This window comes from Syngnathus leptorhynchus, chromosome 16, assembly GCF_054491065.1.
Source record: "Syngnathus leptorhynchus isolate UIUO chromosome 16, UIUO_Slep, whole genome shotgun sequence".
NCBI classification, from domain to species: domain Eukaryota; kingdom Metazoa; phylum Chordata; class Actinopteri; order Syngnathiformes; family Syngnathidae; genus Syngnathus; species Syngnathus leptorhynchus.
The window spans coordinates 5115448-5128963 of NC_141210.1; the positions used below are offsets into that span (position 1 = coordinate 5115448).

The following is a 13516-nucleotide window of genomic DNA, read 5'->3' on the forward strand; positions in this document are numbered from 1 at the left end:
TGTCAGAAGAGCCAAAATCAAATTTCAACTACGAATTCAAATCATCATCAGTTGATAGTTCATTATTCCATTATTTTTATAATTTATAATTTATTATTTTATAATTATTCAATTAAATCGTAATTCCATTATTAATCATTACTAAGTGTTTCGGCCCCCCCCCCCCCCCCTAAAAAAAAAAGTCTTTACGCACTTCTCTAGACAGTTCAACATTGGGAAGTAAATCATATCTGCCAATGTGACCTTTTCCTTTCCTCGCACACGGAAGCGATGTCTTTCCCATTTGCAGTCGCCTCGCTGTCACGCGCAGGTTGTGCTCGTCTCTCGAGTCGCCGGTAGGCCTCCCCGTGTCATTGCTTGGCACCGCTGCCTGCTTGAGTATGCACGAGAGCCCCCCCCGGTGATTGATGCCCAGAAAAGGGGAGAGGAAATCTATCCCCGGGTTGTAGTGCCGACTGCTGATGAATGACCCCTCAGAGGCCTGAGCAGAACTGATGGGTCACGGGCGCCCGAGACCTCGGAAGATGGATGAGGCTGAGATGGATGAGGATAGTCCTAGCAGTGGGAGTGCCAAGGGAAAAAGGCAAATTGAGTTGTGATTTCTTTTTTTCTTTTTTTTATTTATTTTTTTTGACGATGGGACATCAGGGAGCTTTGTTGACATCACAACCAAAATGTTTGCGCAATTATCTTTGTTTTAATATTCTAAAAACTAAGGAGCACACCAACGTATGCTTTTGGTATGCTACCCTCGTAATCCACCGACGTGGCACCTCTCCGGAACATATATTTGATCATCCGCCTGCAATGAATTAAGGCAAAATCAATCTGGGTGATGCACACCAAGAGGAGAGAAACTGACAAAAAATAATACCATCTGTGTTTTTTATGACGGCGGTAGATGAGAGCGGGAGCTGATTTTAGGAAAAAAAAAAAAAATAAATCCACTCCTGACAGGTTCAGCCCTGAAAGTATCTTCTTAGCTTGTTTCACAAAAAAAAAAAAAAAGCTCCACTATCACGGCCTTGTGGCTCCACAACAAAGACAGATAACGATTCCATATCATCAATGTGGAAAATATGGTAATAAAGCACTTCAAAAACTTTGCAATGTTCTTCACCCTCTCTCGGCTGCCAAGGAGATTCATCGCTACATCTCTGCATGGCCGCAATCTTGGCCCGCCTCCACGTGGCCCTAAAAGGGTTCACCACAACAACAACAACAACAACAACAACAAAAATTGGCTTCCTTTATGAGCCGCCACTGTTTTAACATCTCAATCGAGAATCTCTCCCGCCTCGAATCATCGCCCTCATTTACATACCGACTAAAATAAAGCCATTTGCGTTGCGCCCCCTCGCCATAGGCTCCTCCCCTGAGGCAGGCCGCCGTCTAGTCCGGCCACTCGGGTGGGCCGCAGTGGTGATAAATTGGCATGGATTAAATGTCAGCCCTTGGAGCGCATCCACCCTCTGTGAATCTTTTAAGCGGGAACAGGTCGGACAAATTAGAGTATAGCGCCGTCATCCAGACAATTTAAGGGGGCTGCTTGACCCGGAACTTACAGACACAAGGTGAGACCGGCCCACCTTGGTACTGCTACGTGTCGTAGTATTAAATTATGATTTGAGTGGATAAATGATTCTTAACAGCTTGACTGCTTTTTAAAATGAGAGCGACCCGACATTTGACAAGGAATAATTGCCGCATAATAACCAACATAACATATATTTCCTATATATATTTCGAAATAAAACAGCAGTGAGAAGACCTCCACCAAGGCTTAGGACATTTGTCACCTGCAAAGTTAAGAACTGAATGGCTACAATTAAGTGCACAGTTCATTCAAATTGGATAAAAGCTGACAGCAAAGTCTGATACATTATAAAGGATAAGATTTTTTTTTTTCTTTTCTGGCTGGGTAATTATTCATGACTCATAAAATTGTAATAGGAGCACCTGTAGAAGAATAACTACCCATCAAAAATACAGTTTTATATATTTCGCACCTGTCAAATCAAAGCCATGTAAGTATTTTTCTTTCTGTGTGAGTGTGTGTGTGTGTGTGGCGGGGAGGATAATAAATCGCTAGTTTGAAAATGTACAAATGAAACATTGTAACAAGCATTTAGTTTTGTCGACCTTTGTTCTACTCGGAGAGCTCCAACTCGACAACAATCTCCAGTAAAAAAAAAGATGATAAAAGATCTGTTTTTCCTCTGCGTGGGTTAAAGGTGAACTCTCGTCTTTGCACGCTGTGGCTTTGGTGTTATTCCCAAGCACACAACTTTCCAAGACCTCTGAATATACAAATCGATGGAATTACAAATTCGAGAAGCTGCTCCTGGCTGGTAGCCACCAACACACCACAGAGCTCCAAAAGACATTAGTGCACTGATTTAAAAAAAATAAAATAAAAATCCTTTCATCGTCCCAATTCGCTCTCACCAGAATAACTTTGAACAGTTTGCGAAAGTCTTTTTAGGAGAACCTCCTCGAACCCCATTAGAAAGAACTAAAATAACTACTTTCCTATTAGCGTGCTTTGGTGCCACCTGGTGGACATTTTTGAGAATTTTGGAAAGCTTCCAATTAAGTGAATTTGTTTGTTGTGAACCACAACTCGGTGGGGCTTCACTACGCAGTAAGCCTGCTGCTTTTCTGTGCACCAAAAAATGAGGGCAAAAAAAATCCCCCCAAAAAAAACACCCGGCAACTGTGGTCTCGCTGCTCTTTATCTCTAATGGACGACTGCCCAGAACTAAGTTGCTTCTGGGACCAAGTGGAGCACAATGCAGCGCCACACTTATTACACAACACAAACTGCTTGTGCTGCTGAAAATGTCGACAACAAGGGCAGCAAAAGGACAACGTGAGCATTTGCTGGCTCCGTTTGAGTATCTGTCAACAGCCTCTTGGTCGCCGTGCAATCTTCGCCGTCTATAAGCGCCGCTCTCATTTAACGTCGTAAAGCCGGCGGAATCTCCACCGAGGCGGCCGCTAATTGATGAATGGCTGCGGTCGTGTTAGCGCAAGCTAGTCTAGTGCAGAGGAAAGGCCAAGGGGAGGGGAGCAATTTGCCGCTCAGCGAGGGGGCCCCCGCTCGGCAGCTTTCGTCCAACACTCCAATTTGCCTTTCCGACTTAGATGGCTTGCTGTGAAGTTTCACAAATGCTCTACGTGACCTACATTTTCAGTTCATTGACACAACCGTGACGTTTTAAATTGAATGGCCATTCAATTTCTGTTGCTAACCAAAACAGCTGCACCAATGCATATGAAAAGATTCTACTTGGCGGCATGGTGTCCACTATTATAGGACTTATCGTTTTGAGGTTTCAGACTGGTGACAATTTATGGTAGGGCTTCGATGAAGTAGTCTGTGAGGATGAGAAGTCGACTGAGCGAAGAGCTCCCGAGAGTGCACGCGTCCGTATAAATATTCATTTGGCTCGTTTGTTTGTGTGCGGCAACAGATGCGGCGCTTTCATCTGGCGAGCTTTCACATTTTCCGAGAAAAGATGCATCCGGGATGGCGAGCGGCATCGCGTGCGCTTTGTTAGCCGAGTGCGTGCTAAAGTTGTTGTTGTTGTTTTCCGCTACATGATTCATAATGAATGAGGCCTACCAAATTGTGTTTGTTAGCGGGAGTGGTTGTACGGAAAAAAATGTACCTTTTAAAAATAGACTTATGTTTTAATTGAACTTGGTATATCAAAAAAATGCATTCCATGATAATGTCAATTTAAAGTCGATTCATTGTTCACCTTTCCTACCTAGGGGTCAACTGTGATTTATACGTGGTTGTTTTTTTTTGGTGTTTCTTTCCAAGCCTTTCCATTTGTCTTCATTCAAATATATTTGATTAACTTGCGCTACTACTACCACCAGCTTGCCTTGCTCTGACAAATTACCACAATAAGCCGAGTGGAGGTAAAGTGAGCATGCACAAATAAATATGTAAATATCTCCATCTGCGTATAATGCTGGCGCAGCGGTAGCTTCACCAAAGATGGAAAGCCTCCCTTGCTGTTTGATCTTTTTAAATGCCGCCATGATGCTAAAGGTTACGATCTGTTTACGTTTGCCAAGACGTCCATCGTATCCCTCGCACGTCTATTAGCATTAATTCACCTCTTTCTCGCATTTGCTTGTCTACAGGCAAATCCGATTTTAGAGTTCTCCGCTTTCGTAGAAAACCACGTTGTAGCGCAGAATGTTGAGCATCTCTGAGGTCTACTGAAAGAGATACAGCGTAATTAAGAGATGATGCAATAAAAGTCCCCAAATTCACTCCAGTAATAGTCGTTCTTCCTACAAAGCAGAGAGAATACAATGGGTGTAAAAAGTCTACACACCCGCTTGTGTATATTAAAACGATTAAATGAGATTCATTGATTTTATTAAAAAAAAAGGAGGTCAAAATAATTGAAACTGCACTTCAATTGGTGGCAGATGTATGCTGCTTGAATCTAAGTGGTAAATTTTGAACTTAGCCACTTTTGGCCACAGGTATAAGAAGGTGTGCACACTTATGCAACCACATCTCAGTTGTTTTCACTTCCCATTTTGAAAATATTTTTTTTTCTAATTGAGTTGTACAGGTTATAAGTCATCATAGTGATGGAAAAAAACAAGTTTTAAAGATTTTCATGGCCTTGATTTTATACCACTAAAACATTGAACTTAGCCACTTAGCCTCTTCACATATCATGCTATGCAATCGTACGGCACTGAGAATAAAAGTGACTATTACATTTTTTTTTCCATTGGGATGATGAAAAAATAAACACATGCTTTAACCCTGCCCCTTGTACTTTTTTTTGCCTTCATTATTCATATACTATTTAGTCTATGGCTACTTTGCATATTCCGTTTTCTGCTCCCATGGTAATGCATCTTCCTCCCAGCTGACCGGTTGCCATGGTGACGCCACTATTGCTAATGTATAGTATGAGCCCACGGGGGCTGCAGTCGACACGCAGTCCAACTGAAAAAGTTACTGTTGCATATCATCTGCTTTAAAAAAAAAAAAAAAAAAAGAGAACATCTCGACATTAATTAAACATCGTTGCACAAAAGTAGATCCTGATTCTTCCATAAATTAATCTAAAGCTCAGCATATGCAAATTCAGCCAGCCCTTACTTTGGTCTTCACTTTGTTGTGCCAGCAGGTGGGATACTTTAAAGCGTTTTTTTTTTTTTTTTTAAATCCATTTTTATGTTTGCTTGAGCTGCATGTTGATGACCATTTTTCAAAGATCTTGCTTTGACGCTTCTCCTTATAATGGTCATTTTGCGAAAGCGTAATGTTGGGTGAATTTGGAATGGATCATTCAAGGTCATTAATTAATCAGAACATTTTCCAGCCTACTGAGCCACAGATGAAAAGCTAATGGAATGTGGGGGGGGAAAAAAAATCACAACAAAGTCAAAGTATGTTACTGCAAATGGAGGGAATGGATTTCTAGACTTAGTCATACATAATAAGCATCTAATACTAAGGAGACTTATTTCCCCTACGGTGGCCCTGAAGGTAAAAAAACATCTTTGAAGTGCTGCTTTGTAGATGCTGTTTATTGAGTTGATGTTCAATTCGCCCACCTGCTGTCTGAATGCTTGTTGTCCTCTTTTTTGCAGAGGCCGTTAAGTCGACATCTCCACCTCTTCGGCAAACAACCCAAAAGCTCTTTGGGGGGGAGGCAGTAAACACCAATGCCCACGGATGAGGAAAAAGCTTGGCTAAAGGTAAGTTCAATTGAATTTTGGCTTTCCAATTCTAGACTGCAACTGCAAAGTACTTCAACAACACAAATAAATGTTTTAAACATGTCATATACATATTTGCTAAAGGAAGAAAATAACTGGTTCTGTCACTTGTTGCTAGGCAGAGTCTTTCAAGTGAGGTTCTAAAACTCCTTTATAAATCCCTAAAAACTATAAACCAAAAATATGATGACTGAAATATGCTGAAATAAGTGAACCTGGTTCGCTTTCTTGCAGTGAGGCGGAGTACTGTTTGCCTCACCTTGAACTTTTATTTTTTAATAAAAAAAAAAAAAAAATCATATGTAACACACAAGCCACAATATTAGCCTAACTAGGGAATATTAGAATGCATATTAAATATGCCTGGAAACATTTGAGTGGAGACATGAAGCCAGAAAAGCTGCGCAATCTCTCCAAGTCACACAATATTGTGGATTAAACCACAGACAAAAAAAGAAATGGCAATTTTTTTTTCTCTATGCTCAGACTTGCTTAATGAAGTTACATTGGCATTTTTTTTGTCTGAGGCCTTAATAAACCTTTAAAATTGCTTTAAAAAAAAAAAAAACTAAAACATGACTGGTGAAACGTGTTCCTTCCCCAACACTCGCACGAGCAACGGCACACTTTGCGCCGCTTATTCTTCCTGCGCGTTGCTCCGAGCGATTTCAAATTGACATTTGGAAGTGCTCCTTTGCAGATTTGTTTGCATCCCTCGCAGCTACTGTGTCACTTAATGGAAGTAGCCTCCCCACTCCCACCCCCCCCTTACCTCTTACATCCTCCAGGTCTTTCCTTAAATCCTTTGCTTCTCCACCCCCCCCCCCCTTTTTTTTTTTTTTTCATTTTTGTATCACAACTATCTGAGCGCTGTCGCCCTTCAAAGTCAACACAAATGAAACCGCTAATGAATCAAACAGAGCAGACCCCTTTTGTCGCGCCAACAATCACACAGCATGTTTCTTTTTGAACAACAACAACAACAACAAAAAAGCCTCAAACAACAATTTGATTACCGAGTGGCGCTTCCAGGAATTCCAGGGCAGTAATTGGACGCTTTGCATGAGTCAGCATTTTTTGGCAGGGTTTCAGCTTCATTCTCCAATTCCCCCTCTGAAACATGAACATCACACAGAGAGACACATTTGCAGGTTTTTGAGCTCCCCCTCCCTCCTTTTTTTTTTTTTTTTGCCAACATCCACAATGAGTCGACTGGCTCAGGGTCTCTGCAGGACAAAGCTGGTAGCAGCAGAGCCTTGGCAGAGCTCAAATCCTTTCATCCAGTGCTCATCTCATGTTGGTCCACATCCTTCTCACTGCAGATTTTCTTTTCTTCCAGGCTTTTTAAAACATATTTGAGAGGCTCTGTTTGTACTTTTTTTTTTTTACTAGCGCCGTCATTAACCCGAGCATTGCGAAGTTTGCTCAGGTGTCTTCATTCCTGGCCAGTGCAAACCATTAGAATGATAAAACTCCTATTTCTTTCTTTTATGACTCCCTCGTTCATCTACAACTTTATAATTTGCATGAGTGTGGGTTGGCCGCGAGGGTACTCTTCGGTTCCGTATAAAACTTAATGCATAGGTGGGCCTAGCTCCCCCACCCCTCCACCCGCTCATGCTAGCCATAAAGAATTTCTTCTTATTTCAAGATAATATTTGGCTCTGTTGCTGTTGCGTGTTTTTTTTTGTTTTTTTAATCTCTGCGGGGCTCCAGGGAACACAGTCGGCGTTCCGCTTCTATTTTTCATGTTAATTGGGGCGAGGCTTTAATTGCGTGAACAAACAGCTTCAAAGTGTATACGTTCTTTCAGCTATCCGGGCCAATTACTCTGCACCTGACTGCGTTGGGTCGCATCTGTCAAGTCATGAATAAATCTCAAATCCTAACCTTTGGATTTCGAGCGTCTCCCTAGTTACCGTGGCCAAAGCACCTATTGAGTCACCCAATACAAAAAAAATACAAACAAGTCAAAATAAATGACACACTGTCCCCCTCCCCAACTCAGCTGCTGCGTAGCTAACTGGGCTGCATTCTTCTATTGTTTTGTCGTAATTCCTCTGACGGAATTTACAATTTTACAATTATTGTTGTGAAGCCCCTCGTACTCGTTTGACATGCATGATGTCAACATGACGGCAGGGGGGTTAATTACACGACAAGGAGCAGATTGCACAATCACGCTAACATCTGCTCCTCCGCTTCCGCTTCCAACATCCCCGCCATGCCGCCATCCATGTAGGAAGCGGAAAAAGGAAAGTGGGACAAAGCCGACTTGTAATGAATTCTATAATTAGAGAGCTAAGTTACGCCTTAGTTCTGGATTGGGGGGGTAGCAGGACGAGTGCAGCTTCCAATAATAGCCTCCCACCAAATAAAGAATAGGGTGCTAGAAAAAAAAGTGAAGGGTAAAAAAAAAAAGAAATTTTGCTCTCATGATTAATGTGCATTTTCCAAAAAACAAAAATAATGCCAAGGACAATGTGAGTAGCTCACACGTCTGATCTAAAAATAGCTGATTCAGAAAACAGAAGAATATCAACAAAGATTTTTATGTCTTCTATATTTCTTGGAAAAATAAAATAAATTCAGTTCAATTGGGGAAAAAAAAGATCAGAGATTGAGTCTCTTGCTCGCAAAACGCTTAATGCCGATAGTGATAAAAAAAAAAAATCTCTGGCATCTATTTTCTTTGTTGAAACCTTTAAAGATGTCAGGCTGCGGCACCTCGTTATGGAAGAGAAAGCAGTTTATAACCCTCCTTCGTTAATAAAAAATGACATTATTAAACATAGATAGATCCTCCCTGCCTTTTATTGGGATTCTTATTTTTCCGTGACACCTGTCCCGGCGGTGTCATATCTTTTGAAACATTTATTTAAAGACTCTTCTTCTATCTTAAACAAGAACCGGGTTGCAGATGACCTCAATCTCTCATGCTTGGATATTTCCTTCTCCTTCCTCTGACACGTCGACACGGTCATAGATCTGACACAACAAGCTCACACCAAGCGCCTCGTGTAAAAAAAAAAAAAAAAAAAAAAAGATTTATCTTAACGATAACGCCGTTTTAATGATTCACAGTGCTCGCTGTTCCTTCACGCATGGTTGTGCACGTGTAGGACACGTGCGAAGCCCTCACTGCAGGAGCCATCAGTTGCCGTGTTTGACACATTGCAAGATTGTAAAAGCAGCGGCTCGCCTGCTGCGCAACGAGGATTCTCTCACAGGCACTTTTCTCACAGTTCGGACGTCAAAAATGATCGCCCGCGCCTGCTACAAAGGCCCGCTTCCTGTCTGTCTCCGTCTCTCTCCTTGTGATGGATGCTTCATTTCCACTCGTTCCTTTCGAGATGGGAGGTCTGCCCTCTGACGATGTTAGAGAGCAAATAAGGCGGACGGCGGCAACGTGTTTGAAATTCTGCCAGTTCGTTAGATTCGCCGCGGCCACATGATTAGGCACACCTGCCTGAAAATCAAGCTGGCTCTGCAGACGATCATGATGTTAAGCTGAATAATGAATCCATCTATCTGATTGCTTTTATATATTGTGCCTAATGGTGTACCTAATGAACTGTCCGGCGAGCGTAAAGACCATAGGCGGGGAGAAGCAACAACAATAGCACGTCTGCTTCCACATGACTGCGGTTTTCCTATTTCGAGTTACAAATAAATCCCTCCGAGATTCCATCTCGGGTCATCGTTAGCGTTGACCTTTTCACTTTTTGAAGAAATAGAACCTAGGTTGCGCCCTGAGATGGAAGTTTATGCATGAGGCAATTCCAATGTAAAGATGTCGTATACTTTGCTTGAAAATTCTCATTTCATCAAAGGCGCTTCATCTTAGTCCTTTCACAACCTTGATGAACACGTCGCCGCTTGATTCGGCTTCCCTCGCCAGCTGCCGCCCGCCCCGTGGCTTTTGACAGGCCTAGTTCAGAGACGCCCACACTGTACAGGGACCCTTGAAGCGGCGCCGACTTGACAAAGAGGCCCCCTGACTATTGATTGGCCAAGCACATAATTAGCCCGGGTCTAGTGTTGTATGAGTAAGAGTGTGTGTGTGTGTGTGTGTGTGTGTGTGTGTGTGTGTGTGTGTGTGTGTGTGTGTGTGTAACGTCAAACGGCTCAGAGAGCATTAACGACATCATTGTCCAAGACTGATTGCACTCATTTGATGCGCTTGTTGATAAAAGCGACCTCGTTTAGTGATGCTGATCCAGCGGCATTCTCACTGGTCCCTTGATTAGGTACGCCATCTAATGAGATCCAATTCAAGAGCGGAATCAAAACTTTTTTTCATGATGAAGAGAAAAAAAGCTCGGCAAAGTGAACTTTACATCGAAGTGATGCTGCCTTTTTAATTGTAATCGCGATTCAACAAAGTACCTTTCCCCGCGCTGTCTTCGCATATTTAGTTTCTCTTGCAAAGCGTCATATGTATGAATCATAATTCCCTGGCGTGTGCGCAAAAAAAGTTTTAGTGTCGTGGTTCAACTTTTCCCCCCACATTCCACAAGTCCTTTTATGTCCTTGTATTGAGCAGTGATAATACTTTTTGTCCTGTACAATTTGGAATTCAACCTAGGAAAATATGTCATTGAAAACATCCGAGCATCATACAGGGTGTGTTTTTAAAAATAAATAATAATAATTCTTTTCAATTTTATTTATTTATTTATTCTTTTTGTTTGTTATTTTTGTTTTATTTTTGTGTTGTTAATTTCTTTTCATGAATTCATTTATTCATTTGATATCCTGTTTTTTCGCATCTTGCGTGATGTTTGATGTAGCATTCCAGGGTCTCTCGAGAAAACGTTCCTAACCGAAGCGTCGAGCAGAGCGGTCGGGTTTCTTCTCTTCTGAGCCCGCCTCCGCCAGTTTGTCTGGAACTATTTGAAAGACGTCTCTGAAGTACCCCCAATATCCTACCCTCACTTGTCGTCTCCCCTTGAGATCAGCCGAAGCCTAATATCTGCCTGTCAAAAAAAAAAAAAAAAAAACGAGCGCCGTGATGTTCTTGCTCTGGACAACCATCGCCTCAGACGTCATCCGGGGTCCTCTGAGGTCCTCCGATAAGATTTGGACGGAAGGGTAAAAGGCCAAGAGGGCTCCGACTGTGATATGAAATGTCACGATTGCGCTTTGGAACGGCGAGTCCTTAAGGAAATTGAAGTGACCGGCGCTGATGTCTCAATACGGTGAGCTCAGTGAACTCTTCTGACCTGGCTCTTATCAGCCGAGACACACACTCGGCTTGGGAACACGTTGACATTTACAATACACAAGACGTCTTTTGTGCAACTTATAAACATTGGTGTGGCTCAATTTCACACTCGAAAAAGCTACCGGAACAAAAATGTTGTCGCAAAACATCTAGACAGACAAAAATTGAATAATATTACTATTATGGCAGCTGACTGAATTGTTTGTGTGCCTCTGTCTATTATACTGCCCCCTGTTGGCAAAGGCGTGCACCCCAAATGGGATGTGTAAAGTGTGCTGTAATTGAGTGAAAGATTAAATGATACCAACACAATTTGGATTTGACTGCCTTTATAAGACTCACAGTGACACTTTCCCTCGCTCCGTCGAGAGATTGTTCTGCCCTTGTTTGCGTGTAAAATGACCCTCGGAACAGGCAAACGATGGAAAGCATTAGCAGCAAAGCGGCAAGCGTCATTAAAGACAATTACAGGCGAATAAGAACCATTATGTGCTTTGTGTTTACAGCCCTGCACAGGAGGACAACAAAAAGACATTCAAGGGGAGCCAAACAAGGAAGGTAGGGGATGACAACAACATTGCGTCAAACTCTTTTAAGATTGTAATTCAAATTTGTTTTCATTACACCTCTACTGTCGCCTCTGGTTTTGGCCCTATGAAATTATGACAAGTGGGAGATATGACGTCGTAACCGAGGCAGAGTCAGCCCCCGTCATCTGGGCCGTCTCTATAATTGAGTCTGACTCATTAATATGCGACGGAATAAAAAACCCTTTGACTACCTCAGCAGCTCCCGTCGCTTGTTTTGGGGGAGAATTTGATTTAATAACAGGGATCAGTAAAGTGCTGTGATCACAGCCTTTTTTGCTCATTTGCATATTAATGCAGTATAATGTGTGGAGCCTGCAATGTTTATAAATGGTTCAGGTCCAAGCATCTCTTTTAATTACGTTTGCTTTGGTGGTCCGTGTAGGACGTGCAGCCTACAATATAGGCCAAGAAGAAAAACTCCCAAGTTGAATCGCCAGTGTAACGATATGTAATCTATCAAAAACAAAAAATTGCATTTTCTATAGGAACTCTTTAAACATGGGAGAAATATACTCCACATTAAACTTATCTTTATTACCCTCAACCGTGTTATAAAATTTAAAATTGAGCCCCGCATTTCCCACCCACGTATGTATTTATAGCACCAAAGTGTGGAAAACATCTTGCATGAACAGCAGCTCGACTGGAGTAGACGCCACACACAAAACAAAAGTCCCCCAGAGAGTCAACAGGGAAGCCAAGTGGAAAAACTAGCTGGGACATATTCTAACTTTTGCTGTCATATCTATTTGCCTGACATCCGTTTATATATCCTGTTTCAGCACACACACAAAAAAACGGCGCTACCATGAACGCAATTAAAGATTCGATTAACGAGCGGGCTTCTCCTTTAATTGGTGGAAAAATGACCTTCTTCGTCTCTGACCCGTTACTCCATCTGCACACTCCGGCTTGATCTTGAACATAGCCGTAAAATGTGGACACACTTTGGGCTATGTAGTTTGAGGTGAGGTCGTCAATGTTGATGTCAAAGAGTTATGGGTTATCGTGGTGTACTCTAGCATTTTGATATCTAGTTTTAGTGATCATTAAGAATTGAATTATTGGATAAAAAAGGGACTGTGAAATGAGCCCTGCGGGACTCCATGGGAGCTGATTTTTGAACAGTACTGTAAATGGCTTATTATGGGTAGGATACTAGAACAGGCACATCAGACGTTCTAGTGAATGAACATGATAAGGGCAACGGAACACTCGAATGCAAGTGGAATCTGCCAAGACCAGCTGCACATGCTGAGATAATTGTCTTTCCATTGAAATGAAGCAAAAAGAAAGCCAGATGAAAAAAAAAAAGTCCGATTCGTGCAGTAGTTCTTTTCTTCTGCATTGCAGCCCTCGCCCAAGTCGTGATGCGAGCGGCCGACCTTGATGCCATTTCTTACGCCGCTGATCTTTATTGTATAATCATAACACGGCTGACGCGAGTATCGCAGGCCACTTTTGGGGGGGAAAAAAAGTTGTGAACTTTTTCCGTCCTAGTCCGTCACTATTTACACCGGGCATCCGACGGCATGCTTTGTTTGAGCTGTTCTATTGTGCTTTAAATGTCAGCCATGAACTTAGCAGCCAGGAGCACTACATTGGTAGAAAGGCCATTCGCTATGAATGAGATTGCCATGGTTACATGGAGCGGCTCCTCAGAAGCTCAGGAATAGGATGTGTCTTATAAATAATTGATCAGGGTGAAAATAACATCACCACGAGACACAGGCTACAATAATCCAAACGTGGCTAGCAAAAGGGATATCTTTTTTCCGCGTGGACGTATTTGATGAGACGTTTGCCCGACTGGAGTTGACAGGCAACACAAACAGTGAGCGATATTATAGCAACAAGTCTCTTAGCACTCGCAGTTGACCTTGAGAAAATCTAAGCCTCAAATTCAGTTTTCAGTCTTTCTTATTGCCAT

The 13516-nt window shown here is 42.2% G+C and overlaps 1 protein-coding gene across 1 annotated transcript in view; it reads left to right on the forward strand.

The window, feature by feature from the left end:
* Nucleotides 1–13516, forward strand: part of rdh8a (retinol dehydrogenase 8a) — an 86073-nt gene that overhangs the window by 2044 nt on the left and 70513 nt on the right. The window contains exons 3-4 of the mRNA XM_085933328.1: nucleotides 5641–5748; nucleotides 11503–11554. The gene's annotated coding sequence lies outside the window, so the exon portion shown is untranslated. The remainder of the gene's footprint in view (nucleotides 1–5640; nucleotides 5749–11502; nucleotides 11555–13516) is intronic.